The sequence below is a fragment of the Xenopus laevis genome, chromosome 3S, assembly GCF_017654675.1.
Source record: "Xenopus laevis strain J_2021 chromosome 3S, Xenopus_laevis_v10.1, whole genome shotgun sequence".
NCBI lineage: Eukaryota > Metazoa > Chordata > Amphibia > Anura > Pipidae > Xenopus > Xenopus laevis.
In genome coordinates this window covers 82,428,887-82,448,101 of record NC_054376.1, presented here as the reverse complement: position 1 = coordinate 82,448,101, position 19,215 = coordinate 82,428,887, and positions in this window count along the sequence as shown.

Genomic DNA, 19,215 nt, shown 5'->3' with positions numbered 1-19,215 from the left:
TAACATTCCCTTAAAGCTGCTAACTTTTTATTTTATTAAATAAACCCAATATGATTGATTTTTGCAACCAATACAGATTATTGCAAGTGCAAATACTGTTTTATTATTACAGAGAAAAAGAAAATAATCTAAAAAAAAAATTAGAATCATTGCTTAAAATTAACTCAGAGTCCTGGATACAGATGAAGTCATAGTTGGCCAATCTAGTTTAGACATGCAAGTGCCCGAGGAGATTGTTTTGTTTTAACAGTGTTAAGGGTTATGTTTAAACCTACTGTATTCAACCTCAAATTAATCAATAACTTGTCTCAGAATACAGATATTTATGAAAAATCTTTTATTTTCAGCACAGAGATATAAAAAATATATAATTTACAAATTCAAGATTGATTAAATTGCTTTAGGCTATAGCTTCTCATTTCATTTTGCCCACACATGTCTCAATAATATTGTCAAAACCCTTGGGAAAAAAATATACAGAGGAAGTATTATTCATTTTTTCATATTGTGCTCAGAACAGATTTAGTATTGTTTTCTTCTTTACGTAATAGTATTTAGAGCTAGGTGATAGATAGGTAGATGATAGATTGTTTTGTTTAGTCTTTGATGTGTTACATGCCACATCAGTTGAAAATCAAAGAAGATTATTGACAAATATATCTGAAAATCTTATGAAGATCAGTAATCAGTCTCATAATTTTGCATTATTCAATTTCACTCTTTGTAAAAGCAAAGTAAAATAAATTGCAGTCTTGGAGTCTGCACAGCTTATACCTGTGGTTAAATACACTGATGTTTTTTGTGATCTTGTATACTTGTTACTATATCTTGCTCTATATAAAGATAGATGTAGTGCCTCTGATTACCTTTACCATCTTTTACTCACTACTATGAGAGAGGAACTTTTTAACCTTTTCAGTACTGGGTTACAGTAAATAGACTAAAAAGTATATGGCATACTGTATATAAAGGTATTAACTTTAAAAAAAATCTGTTCTCTCATAATTTCTTCTCATAAGTTTGTAGCACAAAAAAATTGCAGCAAGAAACACAATTGATTAAATAAGGATTGCAATAAGAAATTAAAATAAGAATTAAATAAGTATAGTAACACCCAAGTTGTGTTTTCAGCAGAAATAACCCATTTACATTGCACAGAACATGCTTAAATGCTAACATTTTAACAGGACCTCTCTTTCAGTGAAACTTGTATTATTTCCTATCATGTTTAAGCGTGCATTCAGATCTATAATCTACTGTCCAGCTTTGACTAATACTCCTAGTTCCTTATAGGTGACATTTTCCTATAAAGCAGTGAGGAGGACTAAGAGTCTCTCCTAAATGGAGCAGGAATAGAACAAGAATGTCCATGAATGAAACAAAATACTAATATATAGATGACATAATGTTAATTATATTTTTATAGCTCTGTGGTACAATTTATGATTTTGTTGCTGAGGGTTTTGGGATTTCTAGCACTGAAATCTCTCAAAAGGATATAGAATGCAGACAGCAGAAATATATCTGTTCTACTTCCAAACAGCTACTCTATTGTCTAGGCATGTGAACTCCATTTTAAGCAGTAATATGTTTTCATCAGGACCAGAATGTTGTTTTATATACCTTTTGGATATGTAAAACTAAAAGCATAACAACAAAAAATTACAGTATTGCCTAATGTCTCCAACTACATAAATGCATAATGTACTGTAAATGAGATGATCGTGTGTAATAATGTGTGTTTATCAGGGATGCACCGAATCCACTATTTGGGATTCGGCCGAATCCACGAATCCTTGGTGAAAGATTCAGCCAAATACGAACAGAATCTGAATCCTAATTTGCATATGCAAATTAGGGGCAGGAAAGGAAAAAGTGGAAAAAATCCTTCTTTTGTGACGAAAAGTCACGTAATTTCCCTACCCAACTCTAATTTACATATGCAAATTAGGATTTGGATTCGGTTCGGCCAGGCACAACTATTCGGCCAAATCCTGCTGAAAAAGGCCAAATCCTTGCCAAATCCCAAACCGAATCCTGTATTCGGTGCCTCCCTAGTGTATATAATAGTTAATCCAGTACAATCAGATACAGTATGTAGTGAAGGCTTCAACAGAGAGACCAATTTACAAAAATCAAATTTTTTGAGGTTTTTTTTCTAATTTTAAAAAAACTTGAATCTTGAATGTGTGTTTATTTATTAAAACACTCAGGTGGCACATTTACTAATGGTTGAATATCAAGAGTTAATTAACCCGATATTCAACCCTCAAAGTATCGAATATCGAAGTCAAAGGATTTAGCGCAATTTGTTTAAACGATGGTATAATCGTATAATAATCAGAAATTGGTTGGAAAGCCCATAGGCTATCATTGTACCTCGGTAGGTTTTAAGTGGCGAAGTAGGTGGTCAAAGTTTTTTTAAAAGAGACAGTACTTCGACTATCGAATGGTCGAATAGTCGAACGATTTTTAGTTTGAATCGTTCGATTCGAAGTCGAAGTTGTAGTCGACGGTCGAAGTAGCCAAATATAATACTTAGTTTGAGTGAAGGATTAGAATAAAAAATACTTCGAATTTCTAAGTATTATATTTGGCTACTTCGACCGTCGACTACAACTAAATAAATGTGTAAGTAAATGTGCCCCTCAAATTTTAAACACAATTCATTAACATCCCTTGCACTCCAACTAATGAATTGTGAGACTCAGTTCTGTTGGATTCTATTGGACTGTACATCCATAGTTCACCTCCTCTGGGCACAGATTTCCCTGACTGCTTATGTATAGGTTTTCTCTTTGTTCTCTCCATACTAAAGTTAAAACACTGCTATAGGACTGTCAAGCTTACGATTTTGTGTTTTGCTACAATTAATTTATACACTGCTAAAACCATTATTCAACAAGCTAAAAAAAAACAATTATTCAAAACAACCAGCCTTTCATAGCGATACGAGGCCTAAGGGCATACTTAAATTTACATGACTTGCTTTTAAAAGAATATATCTTTAATAGAGTAAACCACCCAATTTAAAACACATCTTGATTAAGATTCTGTAGCAAAAACCTCAGTTTGCTTCCGTGCTGTTGTAATTCTTTGATAAATATTGTTGCAGATGCATTTGCATAAGAGATATTGAGCCAAGTTTAAAAGCACAGCAACAACTCTAATGGCCATCATAAATCCTAAACTCATTAAATACAATAGCTAAAACTCCTTTTACACAAAATATGTAACAGTGGCATTTTTTCAATCATAATATGCACTTTCCTTTTGAAAACAAATAATCTATTTTCATCCTTGGGAAAAAAATAAAAACACTACTAAATAAATTGCATATTGTGCATATTGTGTGTATTAAAAGAATTGGAAGTAGAGGTATGGGATTCGTTATCCACTATCGAAACCCGCTATCCAGAAAGCTCTGAATTACGGAAAGGCCATCTCTCATAGACTCCATAGTATACAAATCCAAATTTTTAAATTTTAAAACAGTACCACCTACTTGATCCTAACTAGGATATTGGGTTTACTCAATGTCTACATGAGTTACTAGTAGACTTAAGGTTTGAAGATATGAATTACGGAAAGATCCGTTATCCGGAAAACCACTGGTCCAGAGCTTTTTGGATAACAGGTCTCATACCTAGATTTACAAATACAATCAATGGTCCATCTGACACAGATTATTTATTCTTCCTACATAAAGTGTACATAATCAATTTTCTTTCATTTTGGTTTAACTCACTCTTTAACACACCTTTAAGTGCTGATAGATATATTAATTTATTAAAATATGTTTGATTTGTTGCAAAAATCCTCAATCATAATTTAGTGAACTCTAACACATTTGCTAAGAAAGGGAGCCCCAGATTTTATTTAGAGCATTTCTTATTTCAGCATGATGACTCTTATTTTAAAGTTTTGTGTTTTTGATATTTCCCCTTTAATTATCTTAGAAAATGGATAACAGATTACTTGAAAAAAACAGGTAGATTTTGCTAACTGGATCAAGGAGTTCAGTATTTAAAGGGGTTGTTCACTTTTGAGTTACATTTTAGTATGAAATAGGGAGTGACACAGTATCTGAGATACTCTGAAATTGGTTTAGATTTTTTATATTATTAGTGGCTTTTGATTTATTTGGGTTTTTATTCAGCAGCTCTCCAGTTTGCAATGTTTAGCAATCTAGTTGCTATGTTCCAAATAACCCTAACAACCATGCATTGATCTGAATAAGTAATTGAGATATGAATAGAAGAGGCCTGAATAGAAAGAGAAGTAATAAAAAGTAGCAATAACAAAACATTTGTATCCTTACAGAGCATTTGTTTCTAGATGGGGTCAGTGACCCCCTTTGGCAATCTGAAAAGATTTAGAAGAAAAAGGCAAAATAATTAAAAAATTATAAAAAAGATATAACAAAGACCAATTGAAAAGTTGCTTAGAAATGCCCATTCTATAAATTACTACAAGTTAACTTAAAGGTGAACCAACTCTTCAAGGGGTCAAGGACTGATAGCAAATACATTTTTTTAACCTTTGACTTTATTTTTAAACTTTGCAGGAAGTGCCAAGTACAGTTTATATATATATATATATATATATATATATATATATATATATATATATATATATATATATGTGTGTATATATATATGTGTGTATATATATATATATATATATATATATATATATATATATATATATATATATATATATATATATATATATATATATATATATATATATATATATATATATATATATATATATATATATATATAACCAAAGGAATGGTGCACTCCGTAGACAAAATTAATACCTGGGTGCCAGCATGGGAAATAAGCAGTAAAAAAGGATTGCGGCACTCACAGGGTTTTAGTGAAAAAACAAAAATTGTTTTATTATTAAGCCTCAACGTTTCGATCCCCAACAGGGATTTTCGTCAGGAGCAAAAACAAACAAAGATCCCTGACGAAGATCCCTGTGGGGGATCGAAACGTTGAGGCTTAATAATAAAACATTTTTTGTTTTTTCACTAAAACCCTGTGAGTGCAGCAATCCTTTTTCACTATATATATATTTATTTATTTGGGGGGGTACTTCTTAAATAACCAAAGACATTTACAGAAACACAAAAACATGTTTTACTTGCAAGCATACATTCTTACTCTTTGGGGGTTATTTATCAAAATAAGTACTCGCTGTTTTCTGAAAACTACTGCAACCAAATTGGCACTGACTTTTCCCTCCTATTTCTCAATACATTTTTCCATAATTTCTTGTGCAGGAAAAAAAATCATTAAAAATCGCGGAAAAATCTGAACCGTATCATTTTTTGGATTTGTCACCAAAAAACTGTGACTTTTTTGGATTTGATGCCCAAAACCTGTGACTTTTTCAGATTTTATCTGAGATACTCTGAAATTGGTTTAGATTTTTTAGATTATTAGTGGCTTTTGATTTATTTGGGTTTTTATTCAGCAGCTCTCCAGTTTGCAATGTTTAGCAATCTAGTTGCTATGTTCCAAATAACCCTAACAACCATGCATTGATCTGAATAAGTAATTGAGATATGAATAGAAGAGGCCTGAATAGAAAGAGAAGTAATAAAAAGTAGCAATAACAAAACATTTGTATCCTTACAGAGCATTTGTTTCTAGATGGGGTCAGTGACCCCCTTTGGCAATCTGAAAAGATTTAGAAGAAAAAGGCAAAATAATTAAAAAATTATAAAAAAGATATAACAAAGACCAATTGAAAAGTTGCTTAGAAATGCCCATTCTATAAATTACTACAAGTTAACTTAAAGGTGAACCAACTCTTCAAGGGGTCAAGGACTGATAGCAAATACATTTTTTTAACCTTTGACTTTATTTTTAAACTTTGCAGGAAGTGCCAAGTACAGTTTATATATATATATATATATATATATATATATATATATATATATATATATATATATATATATATATATATATATATATATATATATATTCGCAAAGCTGGAGCACTCATATGAAACAAAAACAGCTGCCTGGGTGCGGTGTTCAAAAAATTATGTAGACCGCATATTGTACAAAAAACCGCACACTCAGGTCTTCTCAGAGGTGAAAAAAAACAACTTTATTACGACGTTTCGGCTTCTATACTGAAGCCTTTCTCAAGTGGAGTTCACAGTGCAAATGACAATCCGTATTTAAACACAAAATGGCGCCAAGGCCCACCTAGTGACGTCATAGCGTCATGTGAGCGTCATCAAGTGGATCGTGTATAAGTTTAACATATTATGGCAGCGTTCCCCCTAAGGAGCAGAACTTAGGGCGTCCAGCTCCAGAGGAGAGAAGTTAGTGCCAATAAACACAGTAAGTGCCCAAGTGCATTAGGAGACATAGTGTTAACAAGTGTATAGCACATTCATTCTAAGTGGCCTAAGTGCTGATCGTCACTTACCCCAAGGGAACACGAATGACAAAAGGTATGCGCTCCATGTCGCCTGTATGGACAGAGGCGTAATCCACATCACAGCCGGGCACCCCCCGCCTCAGCTCCTCGCCAGACTTACTCGTCCTACCGGTGCGTGCCAAGCTCCCTTTGGGTCTCTGCGCGTAGACCCGCCTCCATTTCAGTGCCGGGTGGCGCCCGCACGTAACATCTGTAAGCCCTTTGGGTCTCTGCGTATGGATCCGCCTCCATTCCAGTGCCGGGTAGCGCCCGCACGGAAACTTGTGTAAGGCCTGTGTAGTCCAGGCCGCTCCAGACCTTCAAATTATTCGCCACTATCTACCATCACACACCTGGGGGACTAAGGTTAGGGTGAGAATACATCCCACTCAGCCTGTCTCCCAGCGCGTGATCATCTGGGAGAGTTAGCTCGGTCCACGTACATCAAGCTTATTATCTGAGACAGGGTAGTCCAATGCAAAGAGACCAGGGAGATACATGGCCCGCTGACCCATCTATGCTGGCTCCGTGGGGATATAATAGTTTAGATCTCGAAAGGTTCTGTGGGGTGTCCAGCTGTGGGATACGTCTTACCTGTCTGAGGCCTGTCAATCATCATTATCAATCATTCAGTGTTTCCATGGGGTCAGAGCATAGCAACCATGCCCTGTGGTTCATACGATCAGATTCTGTGAAGGGTAAAAGTACATTTGAACCCCCCAATACAGCCCCAGCCATTTCAATTTTCTCTCAATTATTGAGTAATGACTCCAAAGAAATACATCAAAAAAAGAAAACATTTTTTCCAAATTTATCTCACGAGGAGAGGGGGGCACTGATCTCTTTGAAGGAAGACAAACACTTAGTCATAAGACAAGTGGATAAGGGAGGTGCGATAGTGCTGTTGGATAAGGATTACTACATGAATGAATTAAGTGGGCAGTTGTCGGATACTAACACCTATATCCCACTAGAAAGGGATCCCACGATGAAATATAAGAAAAATCTGGACTCTCTTGTGACGATGGCCTTGTCTGCAGGATGGATTGATACTAACACGAACAATTTTCTGATAACTGAACATCCAAAAATTCCATTTATCTACACCCTTCCTAAGATCCACAAGTCCCTGTCCACACCCCCTGGTCGCCCTATCATCTCAGCAATAGGCTCCCTTTTCCAACCTGTGGCCCAATACTTAGACTTTTTTCTCCAGCCGTTTGTACAGAACATGGGTTCCTATGTTAAAGACACAACACACCTATTGAACCTACTGAGGGAGATAAGGGTCCCAACAGATTGCCTACTTGTGACAATGGATGTTTCAAGTTTATATACGGTCATTCCACATAGTAGCGGTCTTGAGGTGTGTAAATCAGTCTTACAACACTTACCTCAGGGATCCCCACCCATTGAATTTCTAATTGCTTTACTTGATTTGGCATTGACACACAATTACTTTACCTTCAATGATTTGTTCTTCTTACAAGTGTCCGGGACAGCGATGGGCTCAAATGTAGCCCCCTCCTTTGCCAATCTGTTTATGCAAATGTATGAGAACCAATATCTACTACCTATGGGTGGTGACAAGATCGTACTATACAAACGCTACATTGACGATCTGCTGTTAATCTGGCAGGGGACTGAAACTGAACTCATTGATTTCCATAAGACTCTCAACAGCTTAGACTCCCCCATTAAGCTGACCATGACGTATGACAGACTGAGGATTGACTATCTAGATGTGAGTATTTACAGACAGGACAACAAGTTGTGTACCACTTTATTTAAAAAACCTACGGATAGAAATAGTTTGATCCAAGCACAGTCCCATCATCCACCACACATGTCCCGGGGGGTCCTTTACTCTCAATTCCTGAGGGTCATCAGGAACAATTCTGACCGGACAACGGCTGAACTACAACTCACCAATCTAGCGGAACAGTTTGCCTCCAGAGGCTATTCGGATGTCCTCATCAACCAGCAATTAGAGAGAGCTCGCCTTCTTAGCCAAGATGACCTATTGCAAGAACAGGTTAAGACACCGAAGGAGGCTTCTGATCCTATTTTTCTGACAGAATGGACAGACGTCAGTCCACAAGTGAGGAGGGCTTTGAAGGACCGTTGGGAGGTTATTAACACTGAAACAGATTTACCCTTCTATGGAAAAAAGGCCCCTATGGTGGCTTACAGGAGGGGACGCAATCTAAGCGACATGCTGGTGGTTAAAAATTTCAGTAGAGGTGATAATAGAGGAAGTACCTGGCTGAATCGCCCTCTGAAACATGGTTGCTTCAAATGTGTAAACTGTTTGACCTGCGGAGGTATGTCACAGGGCACCTTCTTTACACACCCAAGAACAGGGACAAAATACAAAATAAAGCACAGGGTCACTTGCACTTCTGACCATGTGGTCTATATGGCCTGGTGCCCATGTGGACTTCACTACGTGGGCAAAGCTTCTACAACCTATCGAGAACGTATGAATAATCATCGCAGCGCTATTAGAAGTGCTTTAACCACAGGAAAGGCGGACCAACCTGTTCCCAGACATTGGCTCAAAATGAAACACACAGTCCCCCAATTCAGGCACATGATAATAGATCATGTGCCCATTCCTAAGAGAGGAGGCAATAGGGAACTCCTCTTATTGCAAAAGGAGAGCATGTGGATTTTTACTTTGGACACACTGGCCCCGAAAGGACTGAATGAGACTCTCCCCATGTCCCCTTTTTATTGAGAGAGGGTTATCTTCCTAGTCATATGCACAGACGGTCTAAAGACACTATCTAATTGTATGGATACTCTGTCTCTTCTGGACTGGATATTTCTAATGACAAATATGTGGACATTTGTAGTCGCAACATTATTTCACAAGAAGGAGATGTTGCAGTTAAACCTTATAAAACAATGTATAACTGTGATCATGTGTGCTGATAACATAAGGTTGCTTTGATTTTATCCTTTTAGTTTCTTTTTCTTCACAGAATCTGATCGTATGAACCACAGGGCATGGTTGCTATGCTCTGACCCCATGGAAACACTGAATGATTGATAATGATGATTGACAGGCCTCAGACAGGTAAGACGTATCCCACAGCTGGACACCCCACAGAACCTTTCGAGATCTAAACTATTATATCCCCACGGAGCCAGCATAGATGGGTCAGCGGGCCGTGTATCTCCCTGGTCTCTTTGCATTGGACTACCCTGTGTCAGATAATAAGCTTGATGTACGTGGACCGAGCTAACTCTCCCAGATGATCACGCGCTGAGTGGGATGTATTCTCACCCTAACCTTAGTCCCCCAGGTGTGTGATGGTAGATAGTGGCGAATAATTTGAAGGTCTGGAGCGGCCTGGACTACACAGGCCTTACAGAAGTTTCCGTGCGGGCGCTACACGGCACTGGAATGGAGGCGGGTCTACGCGCAGAGACCCAAAGGGAGCTTGGCACGCACCGGTAGGACGAGTAAGTCTGGCGAGGAGCTGAGGCGGGGGGTGCCCGGCTGTGATGTGGATTACGCCTCTGTCCATACAGGCGACATGGAGCGCATACCTTTTGTCATTCGTGTTCCCTTGGGGTAAGTGACGATCAGCACTTAGGCCACTTAGAATGAATGTGCTATACACTTGTTAACACCATATGTCTCCTAATGCACTTGGGCACTTACTGTGTTTATTGGCACTAACTTCTCTCCTCTGGAGCTGGACGCCCTAAATTCTGCTCCTTAGGGGGAACGCTGCCATAATATGTTAAACTTATACACGATCCACTTGATGACGCTCACATGACGCTATGACGTCACTAGGTGGGCCTTGGCGCCATTTTGTGTTTAAATACGGATTGTCATTTGCACTGTGAACTCCACTTGAGAAAGTATAGAAGCCGAAACGTCGTAATAAAGTTGTTTTTTTTCACCTCTGAGAAGACCTGAGTGTGCGGTTTTTTGTACAATATGCGGTCTATATATATATATATATATATATATATATATATATATATATATATATATATATATATATATATATATATATATATATATATATATATATATATATATATATATATATATATATATATGTGTATATATATATATATATATATATATGTGTATATATATATATATATATATATATATATATATATATATATATATATATATATATATAACCAAAGGAATGGTGCACTCCGTAGACAAAATTAATACCTGGGTGCCAGCATGGGAAATAAGCAGTAAAAAAGGATTGCGGCACTCACAGGGTTTTAGAGAAAAAACAAAAATTTTTTATTATTAAGCCTCAACGTTTCGATCCCCCACAGGGATTTTCGTCAGGAGCAAAAACAAACAAAGATCCCTGACGAAGATCCCTGTGGGGGATCGAAACGTTGAGGCTTAATAATAAAACATTTTTTGTTTTTTCACTAAAACCCTGTGAGTGCCGCAATCCTTTTTCACTATATATATATATATTTATTTATTTGGGGGGGTACTTCTTAAATAACCAAAGACATTTACAGAAACACAAAAACATGTTTTACTTGCAAGCATACATTCTTACTCTTTGGGGGTTATTTATCAAAATAAGTACTCGCTGTTTTCTGAAAACTACTGCAACCAAATTGGCACTGACTTTTCCCTCCTATTTCTCAATACATTTTTCCATAATTTCTTGTGCAGGAAAAAAAATCATTAAAAATCGCGGAAAAATCTGAACCGTATCATTTTTTGGATTTGTCACCAAAAAACTGACTTTTTTGGATTTGATGCCCAAAACCTGTGACTTTTTCAGATTTTACGCCCAAAAACTATCAAATCTTCGGATTATTGAACAAAACCCATTGCAGATCAGGATATCACTGGGATCTGCCTTTGACTTCTACATGAACTCAGCAGGTCTGAGATGGAATACTTTTTTATTTGTACTTTTAACACCAAAATATCAATTATCAAAAGATTTGGGGTTTTTTTCTATGAAAAAACAGTATTTTTCCCCTTTAAAAGTCCAACCAGAAAAAAATTGGACTTTAATAAATAACCCCATTTATAGGAATACATGCAGGGCAAATGAAAATTCATCTCAAACCTTATCCTTAATGGAATTTAAAACAATTAATATTATACATTTCACCAGATACTTGTGTAGCGCTATAGTAAATTGAGTGCACCTTACTCTACTATGGGCTTCACTCCTAGTACATATGCTTCGGATGAGACCTTAAATCTTAGGGAGTGAGCCTTCGCATCGAGGTGGAAGCAGGGTGTAGTGCAACTGTAACAGTAATCAGGGTGCAAAGAATTTGGGCGCCAGTGGTTCTTATAACTTAACCAAATAACAGATTTATTGAGCACAGTATACAATCCTCAGTGGAGTGTACATAGATCAGAACATTGCAGGTTCATACAATACATCGAATAGGCAGTACTCACAACACCTTTGGTCAGTATGATTCTCCTCAGAGATAGGAACAATACATGCAGCTTTGAGGAGGTACACCCAGCTTTCAGCCTTTTCCCTAGTGGAACCTGAGGGGAATCTATCTACCCTAGGTCTGTACACTTAGTCCCTACTTCTGGGCAATGAGTACCCTTGGATCTTAATCCCACTACAATCCTCGTAGGAGCCTCAGACTGCTCAGCTAAATAAACTGACTGACTATCACTCCTAGAGTGATCTATAAGTGTGAGTAGCCTATTCTTACTAGACCTGACCTGTCTAGGTTCCACTCGAGCTCTGCCTCCTGCACAAGCTAGAGCCAGCACAAGATGGACCCTGAAAGTATGGCTTCAGAACCTTTTATACTCTAGCACAGTGCCATCTGCTGGTCACTGTGGGAAACAACAAGAGTCAACAGTACCCCTCCCAACTGTATTTTAGGACCCAATTAGGTGGGATTGCCTGCACAAAATACTAGGGGTGGCTATTTACACATCCCTACACTTGCAAGAGGTGAAATGACTGAAAAAAAAACACAATTTCCCTGTACTAACAGCCTTACTCAGTTTAGTGTTTATTACATCCAAACCAGGTTATCAATGATTTCTGACAGACAACCTCTTTGGCAGTATACAGGAACATGATGGATTTTAGGACTTATGAAAGGTCAGTTACATGCATACAGTCTGGCAAAAATTCTCCTCAGTTTTTGTCTATGCCATCTGGTATTGTCCCTCCTAAGTGCATTGAGAACTGCTGAAGAGTGGACTGGTGGTTATGCAATATCTAACAGTGGCAATGTGTTTCCCTCTGTTATTCAGGCTCCAGCCATGTGCACTCCATCTTAATAAAAAGCTGAAAATTTAATCTGCAGGGACATCTGCAATTTACTAACAGGCATAGAGGTCAATTCGCTAGTGAAATACAACGTTGCTAGTATTATTTTGCACCCTATCGCCAGAGGAATTTTTGCTCAGGCAAACTCACTAAAGTGCGAACTTTACAGAACGTTACCTCTTTCGCCAGAGTTTCATTTGCCACCTCATATCTGACAAGCTGATAAAATGAAGCTACATCCTCCTCAATCTTATGTCAGTGATATCATATCCTGCATGCCGGACAGTCATAAACATTCTACTTTACTTTGGTTTATTTTGTTAGTTTTTTGGGGGGTTTTTTTCACATTTTATCGACATAAAGTTTTTTAAACCTGCTTTGTTTTATCATACTTTTCTCCATGAATGGAAATAGAAAAACAAAAATCAACTCAAACCAAGTAATAAAGATGTCAACAAAAAGAAAGAAATAAGTAGACAAGAAAATACATTCTTACATTAAACATTTTTAAAGGGGACTACAGCTTTCATTATTTTGTGGGAGCTCATACTGTAAATGTATTTCTGTCCTAGCACAACAGGTTTTACATGAGGAACAACATTAAGACAGGTATAGCTGGACAGTATGAATAATTACGTCTGTCAAAATAATACTGAAAATATTTTTTTTGTTGTTGAAGGTCTACACTAATGTGCAGGGGTGTGGAATGTTGGTAGATTATTGCTTTCCAAAAACTCATAAGTCTTCCTTCCTTTTAACAAAATGCTAGTTAATTCTTGTTACATAACATCCATTACATAATACATTAAACTGAGGTGGCTTTATCAAATTTCAAGGTCGAGGTGGAGGTGGATCTCAATTTTTCCTCAAGCGCTACCTTATTTTAGAAAAAAGAATGACATAATATTCACAGTAGCTTTGTGGGAAAACACATACTAGCGAGAATAGCCTTGTTCAATTAATTTTCATGTGGCTGAAAATAAAAATATGAAATATAGTATTGACGTCTATAGAAACTCACAAGCATTTACACAAGTCGATTTCTCTTTTCTTCAATAGATCCCAAATATTTAAGTGCTAATAAAAGTGATCAGGGCTAGTTTCAATTTCTCTTGGGATCTACAGGAATTGCTATAACCAGCCATTGGGAGACAATGAATATTAAACATGGATAAAGTTAAGGTCCTGAGAGTCATTAGCTAGGATTAGTCAGTTTGTGCAGAATGGGTCAATACTCACTTACTGCCAATCAAGAAAGCTAAGCAGCTAACATTTCCAACAGGAGGTTAGTGGGTTAGTATCCTGGTTGTACACAGGTAGGCGCCAACCCAGCATAGAGCCTCAGTGATAAGGAGGATATTTCTCTATGGTGATGATACTAATTTTACAAGGTACAAACAATCAGAATCAGAGTGCATCTGTTTTGTTACATCTAAATCACATTATATTTTAAATAGTTCAATTCTAGCAAACACAGTGAAACAATTCGCTTTCTATATCTGGGATATTAGCATGTGGATGATTCATTATATTTTGGCGAAAGCCTGAAAGTCAAAACTGTTTCTGCAGTTAAGAGATTATTTATATATATATTACTGCTCAGTGGGAGTTAAACACTTATTCCTGAAAAGCTGTGTAGAATTATTAATCTAAAAATGGTTTGGCTGCATTAAAAGAAAACAAAAGCCCAAGAAATGCAGAAGAAATCTTATGTTTTAAGCAGCAGACTAAAGGCAACCTCACAGCAAACTTGACAGTCTAGAAAGTAAAATGAATTATGAAGTGGGGTTTATTTTAAATGCTGTGCAAATTTGCACATGGGCAGTATCCTATACCAACCAATTATTGATTAACTTTTTTCATAGATGCAAATATGGGTTACTGCCCAGGTGCATATTAGCCCAGTGATTATAAATGACCCAGTTTGTGTCAGTTTGGGATGTATTTGAGCAACTGGATGCTGTTCTGCCCTATAGCGTGGCAGTGCAGTGTTTTTCAGCAGCAGTATCGAGCACCAGCATCAGCCATCTGAATCTTTGCTCCCCAGTGCAAACTGGATGTGGGGAGAAAGGATATGGACAATTATTTTCAATGATGGAAGGAATAAACTATTAAATACAAAAATACCATTAAAAAATCATCTGTTATAACGATGACATGCCTTATTAGAACAGTTAAGAACGGTTTGTTATAGAATGAATATATTTAAAGTTTGTTTTTTAGGTAAGGATCAGATTGTATCGGATCAAAATATGTTTTTGAGTCCACAGAGTGCAACAATATGCAAGAGTCTGTTTGCCAACATTAGTAAGAGTATAAATTTATTCACTGAAGGATAATGAGGCACTTATTGTTATTAAAAAAAACACCAGCAGGGAATTATTTTAATTCAATGACTTGCAATGACAAATGGATAAGCTATAATAATTAATTCAAATGAGTTCTTTGGAGATGAACTATTTTGCTATGTATTTGTTTGTCAGGGATAATTAACACAGAGAGATGTAAAAAGGCAGTTAAAGGATAAAAGTGCATTGGAACGTATCTGTTGCCAGCATGCCTAGGGCCTCACTAGAATGACATTAATGAAAAGAACTTACATAGAAAATAAAGGAATTACTTTTATATGAAAAGCAAGTAACATGTTTATTGATGAAGAAAAGTTTGCATTACAGATGAAATATATAAATACAGAATATACCCAGAAAATGTACCTTAAAAACACATAAAATGTAATTTAGAATCAAACATATATACATATATATATATATAATCTAGAAAAAAAACTACCCTGCATACCCATACCTCATAGCTAAAAATTTTATATTTCATCCTGGAGACTCTTCCCAGAAAACACAAGTTTAAAGATAACATTATAACCATAACAAAACAGAACTAAATAACACAGTATAAAACAGTCTATACATGTGAATCATGGGTCATAGTTTCCTCCAAAACTGTAAATCAAGTATTACATTTTTTTTTGTAATATTGTCTAGAAGTAATGAACAGGCAATATTTTTTTATTTTTTTAGAGATTAGCACATTATATAAAATCCAATCCAAGCCATGTTGACCCCATAATACATTTGTATAACATTCAGAAAATCCAGTTGGTCAGCAAAAATTGACAAATACAATTCTGAGATCCCTAAAGGCTTTAGATTTCTACTAACCTAATCAATGTATTTTTTTGTTTCTCAGCTCAAGTCATGACATACAAATCAAAGGAAGCAAAACTGTGGGACTTGAAATGCTGGACTACAGTATATTTATCTCCTCAAGTCTTTGAATACATGGACTCTGAGCTAGTGTGTAATAACAATGCACAGCATTTTTCACAATGTCTAGAACAGCTCTGATTCAAATTGCATGCAGCACATAAGAACCCATTAATGAACAATGTCTCCATTAGGTGCAAAATGTTATCAGACAGGGAAGTCACATTAGTTCTGCTGCATAATGTAACCTCAGCCATCACTCCAATTGCTGCAAGTACTTTTGCCACTGAATAACATTTTTAAATAGTTTCTCTGATACACTTTCTTTCTAAAGCTTATTTAAATAGACAATTGAAACTGTAAAGAGTTTTCAGAATGACAGTAAGGAAATGGAATGGCATGCATAGGTATTAGAAGAAGAGAGTAGTGGGTAAAGGTAAGAGTCTATCTTTATATAATAGAAAATGTTTACAGAAAATCTGACACAATAAAATAAATTCTTAAGGAATGCTATTGTAAGAGTCAGAAATAATTAATAAAATACTAAATCTGAGCGAAATCGAAAAAAAAATATTTTATCAGTTGAAAGTTGGATTTTTGAATAGTTTGCTCTATCCTAGCAAGATATATCTTCACCACCACCAATGACTTCTTCTTAAGGAACTGATGCTAGGCACAGGGTGTATCACATAAATCACAGAAAAAGTTCTCTGGCTGTAACTGGATTGGGAATCTAAGGGAATAACTGCTCAGAAGTCTTCCAGATATGGCTCGATTAAGGCATTTTAGGAAAGCTCCATTCCACTATGGTCTTTATAGAAAAAAAGGCTCACATGTTGCCAGTTTCTTCCAAACATGGCTCCTGGACAGCTCCTTAAAGTGGTTCACCTTTGTTACATTTTGGAAATATGACAGATACAGCCATTTGAATCATATTTGCAATTCAAAATAGCTACCTGCAAAGGTAATGCTGCATCGATCCTTAGTCTCTCCTATCTGTCAAGTTAGGGGAATGACCAACACCCCAGCTGTATAAGGTCCTGTCCACATCAGAAAGAAGTTACCTGCAGTACGGTGAGAAGTGAAGGAAGTGCAGGCATAGATCACTACTGTTCATTCGCAATTCATGTGCATATCAGTGATCACATAATTTAGCCAATCTGAACAATGGATAGCAGAAACAGCAAGAGAAAGGGTTTCAGAAGTAGCCATTGTTGCCTGCACCTCCCTTCAATGTGAGTCCCCTGGATGGCAGAGCGAAGAGTCTTTGTTTAGCACTACACAACCCATTTTTTATAATTAATGCAAATTGCAAATGTGATTTAAATTACTATAGCTATTGATACTGTATTTCCAAACTGTAATAAATAACCCTTTAAGGTTCTGCACCCAGCTCACAATACATTCTGAGCAATTGTGTCTAAATTGTATAGAAGCACAACTGTGCAATTTTTCATGCATCATGTGCAATTGTATATCCCAATGTGGCATGGATTATGCTGCATTCTGGGTAAAAACAATTACGGCAAATTGAGTCTTAAATGCAATTGTGCTTGCAAATAACCCGAATAACTAGTGATTGAAAGACACTAGGCCAACATTTAGCTGATAGCTGAAGCTTTCATCATATTTATAGTTATTGGTGCTTGATGTCTGTAAGCTTTTATTTGATCTAACATGAAATGAAAACTACTGTAACTCTGTTTTTTTTCTTCAGTCAGCATACTTATATATATATTATATATATACTTATATATCTTACATTTGGTTTCACAGAAGAAACATTTTTGTATAAGCCCAGCAAGGTTTATTATGTTATCTTTTCATACAACTTGATGATCTGCACTGTTATGTTATTACACTGAGCTTCCAGTATGCCTGATATCAATTTAAAGATGGAGTACTGGATGCTTCTCCTGTTTTTATAGTAACAGCACTTTTTAGGAGATAACAAAAAATTTTACTTGATTTATGTGCCTGTGCAACTGCTTTCATACTGTGCGCAATGTGACACAATAGCAATAGAAAAATTCAGGCTTAAGAGAATGAGAATCTCATGATCTTTTTAAACTTACATTTTTAAGCTGGCACATAGGGATGTTTGCATGTCTTCCTATACTATGAAAACAAAAGCAATTATAAAGAATATTTTTTTATAATATGAACCCTGATAAAATGACTTCTCAATCTAAATGATGGGGGTTTATAGTACAGTAAGAGAACAAAAAGAAGCCTTTTCTACACCGTGATACAATGTATAACAGTAATAAAAACATCTTACTTTTCTCATTTTACTAAGCAAAATATATTTCTCATATTGTGTGTGCGCTTCGTCAACTTTTTATGCTGATGTGGATTTCAGTTTGGGTTTAGTTAAAGGTCACTATTACAGTGTACACTGCCCCCCCCCCCACACACAAACAAATATTTGGAACAGGAACATGAGGTCAGATCAATATAAATGTGCCTAGTTAAAGTACATTTTGTAGTCTAAGACTTTTTATTTCTGAGCACAGTTTTTACATGTTAGTATTATGGTTTTATTCAGTCAATATATAATAATGATGACATTTCTCCCTATACCTTTCATTCTCTTACATCACAGCCAAGGCGCAATCTATTTCTGTCTATGGCAATTTGCAGCAGGTTCTCTGGCATTTGCCAGAACTCACAGATTGCCAGTCCGGGCCTGGTGTAAATTTTTGATGGGCTATATTACCACTGTAAAAGTATTGGGGGGTATTTACAAAGTCTGGCAATGGTGCTAAGTGCAAAAACTGTTATTCTTGAACTTTATACCCTGTTTTTAACTTTGCAAAAATACATTTTGCAAAAATTAAGCACAGTTACCTGCATTCTCTCCATGAACAGACCACTGCTTTTGTTTGACAGCCCTGGGTTCATTTGAAGCAGGCAGGAGAAGTATCTCAATCTTGTCTGGCTAGTGTTTCTTAACTGAGAACTAAGGGGCATAATTTTGTGCCCCTTAGTGCTCTAGCCTTTGGTGTCATAATATCAATCTTGTAAGCAAACATAGTGTTTTTGTAAAGTTGAAATAGACTAACACATTGGAACTTTATTTATGAACACTGGACAAAGTTGTACCCAGCCAGTAGCCCAAGGCAACCATGTTTTCTTTTTAAAAATGCCCAATTGATAATCTGCACATTATTAGTAAATAAGCCACAAGGTGTAATTTGCCAAAAAGATGAAGGTTTTGGCATGCAAGAGGTATTATCCTGGACTAAATTAGTTATTTTTTTTTCGTCAGG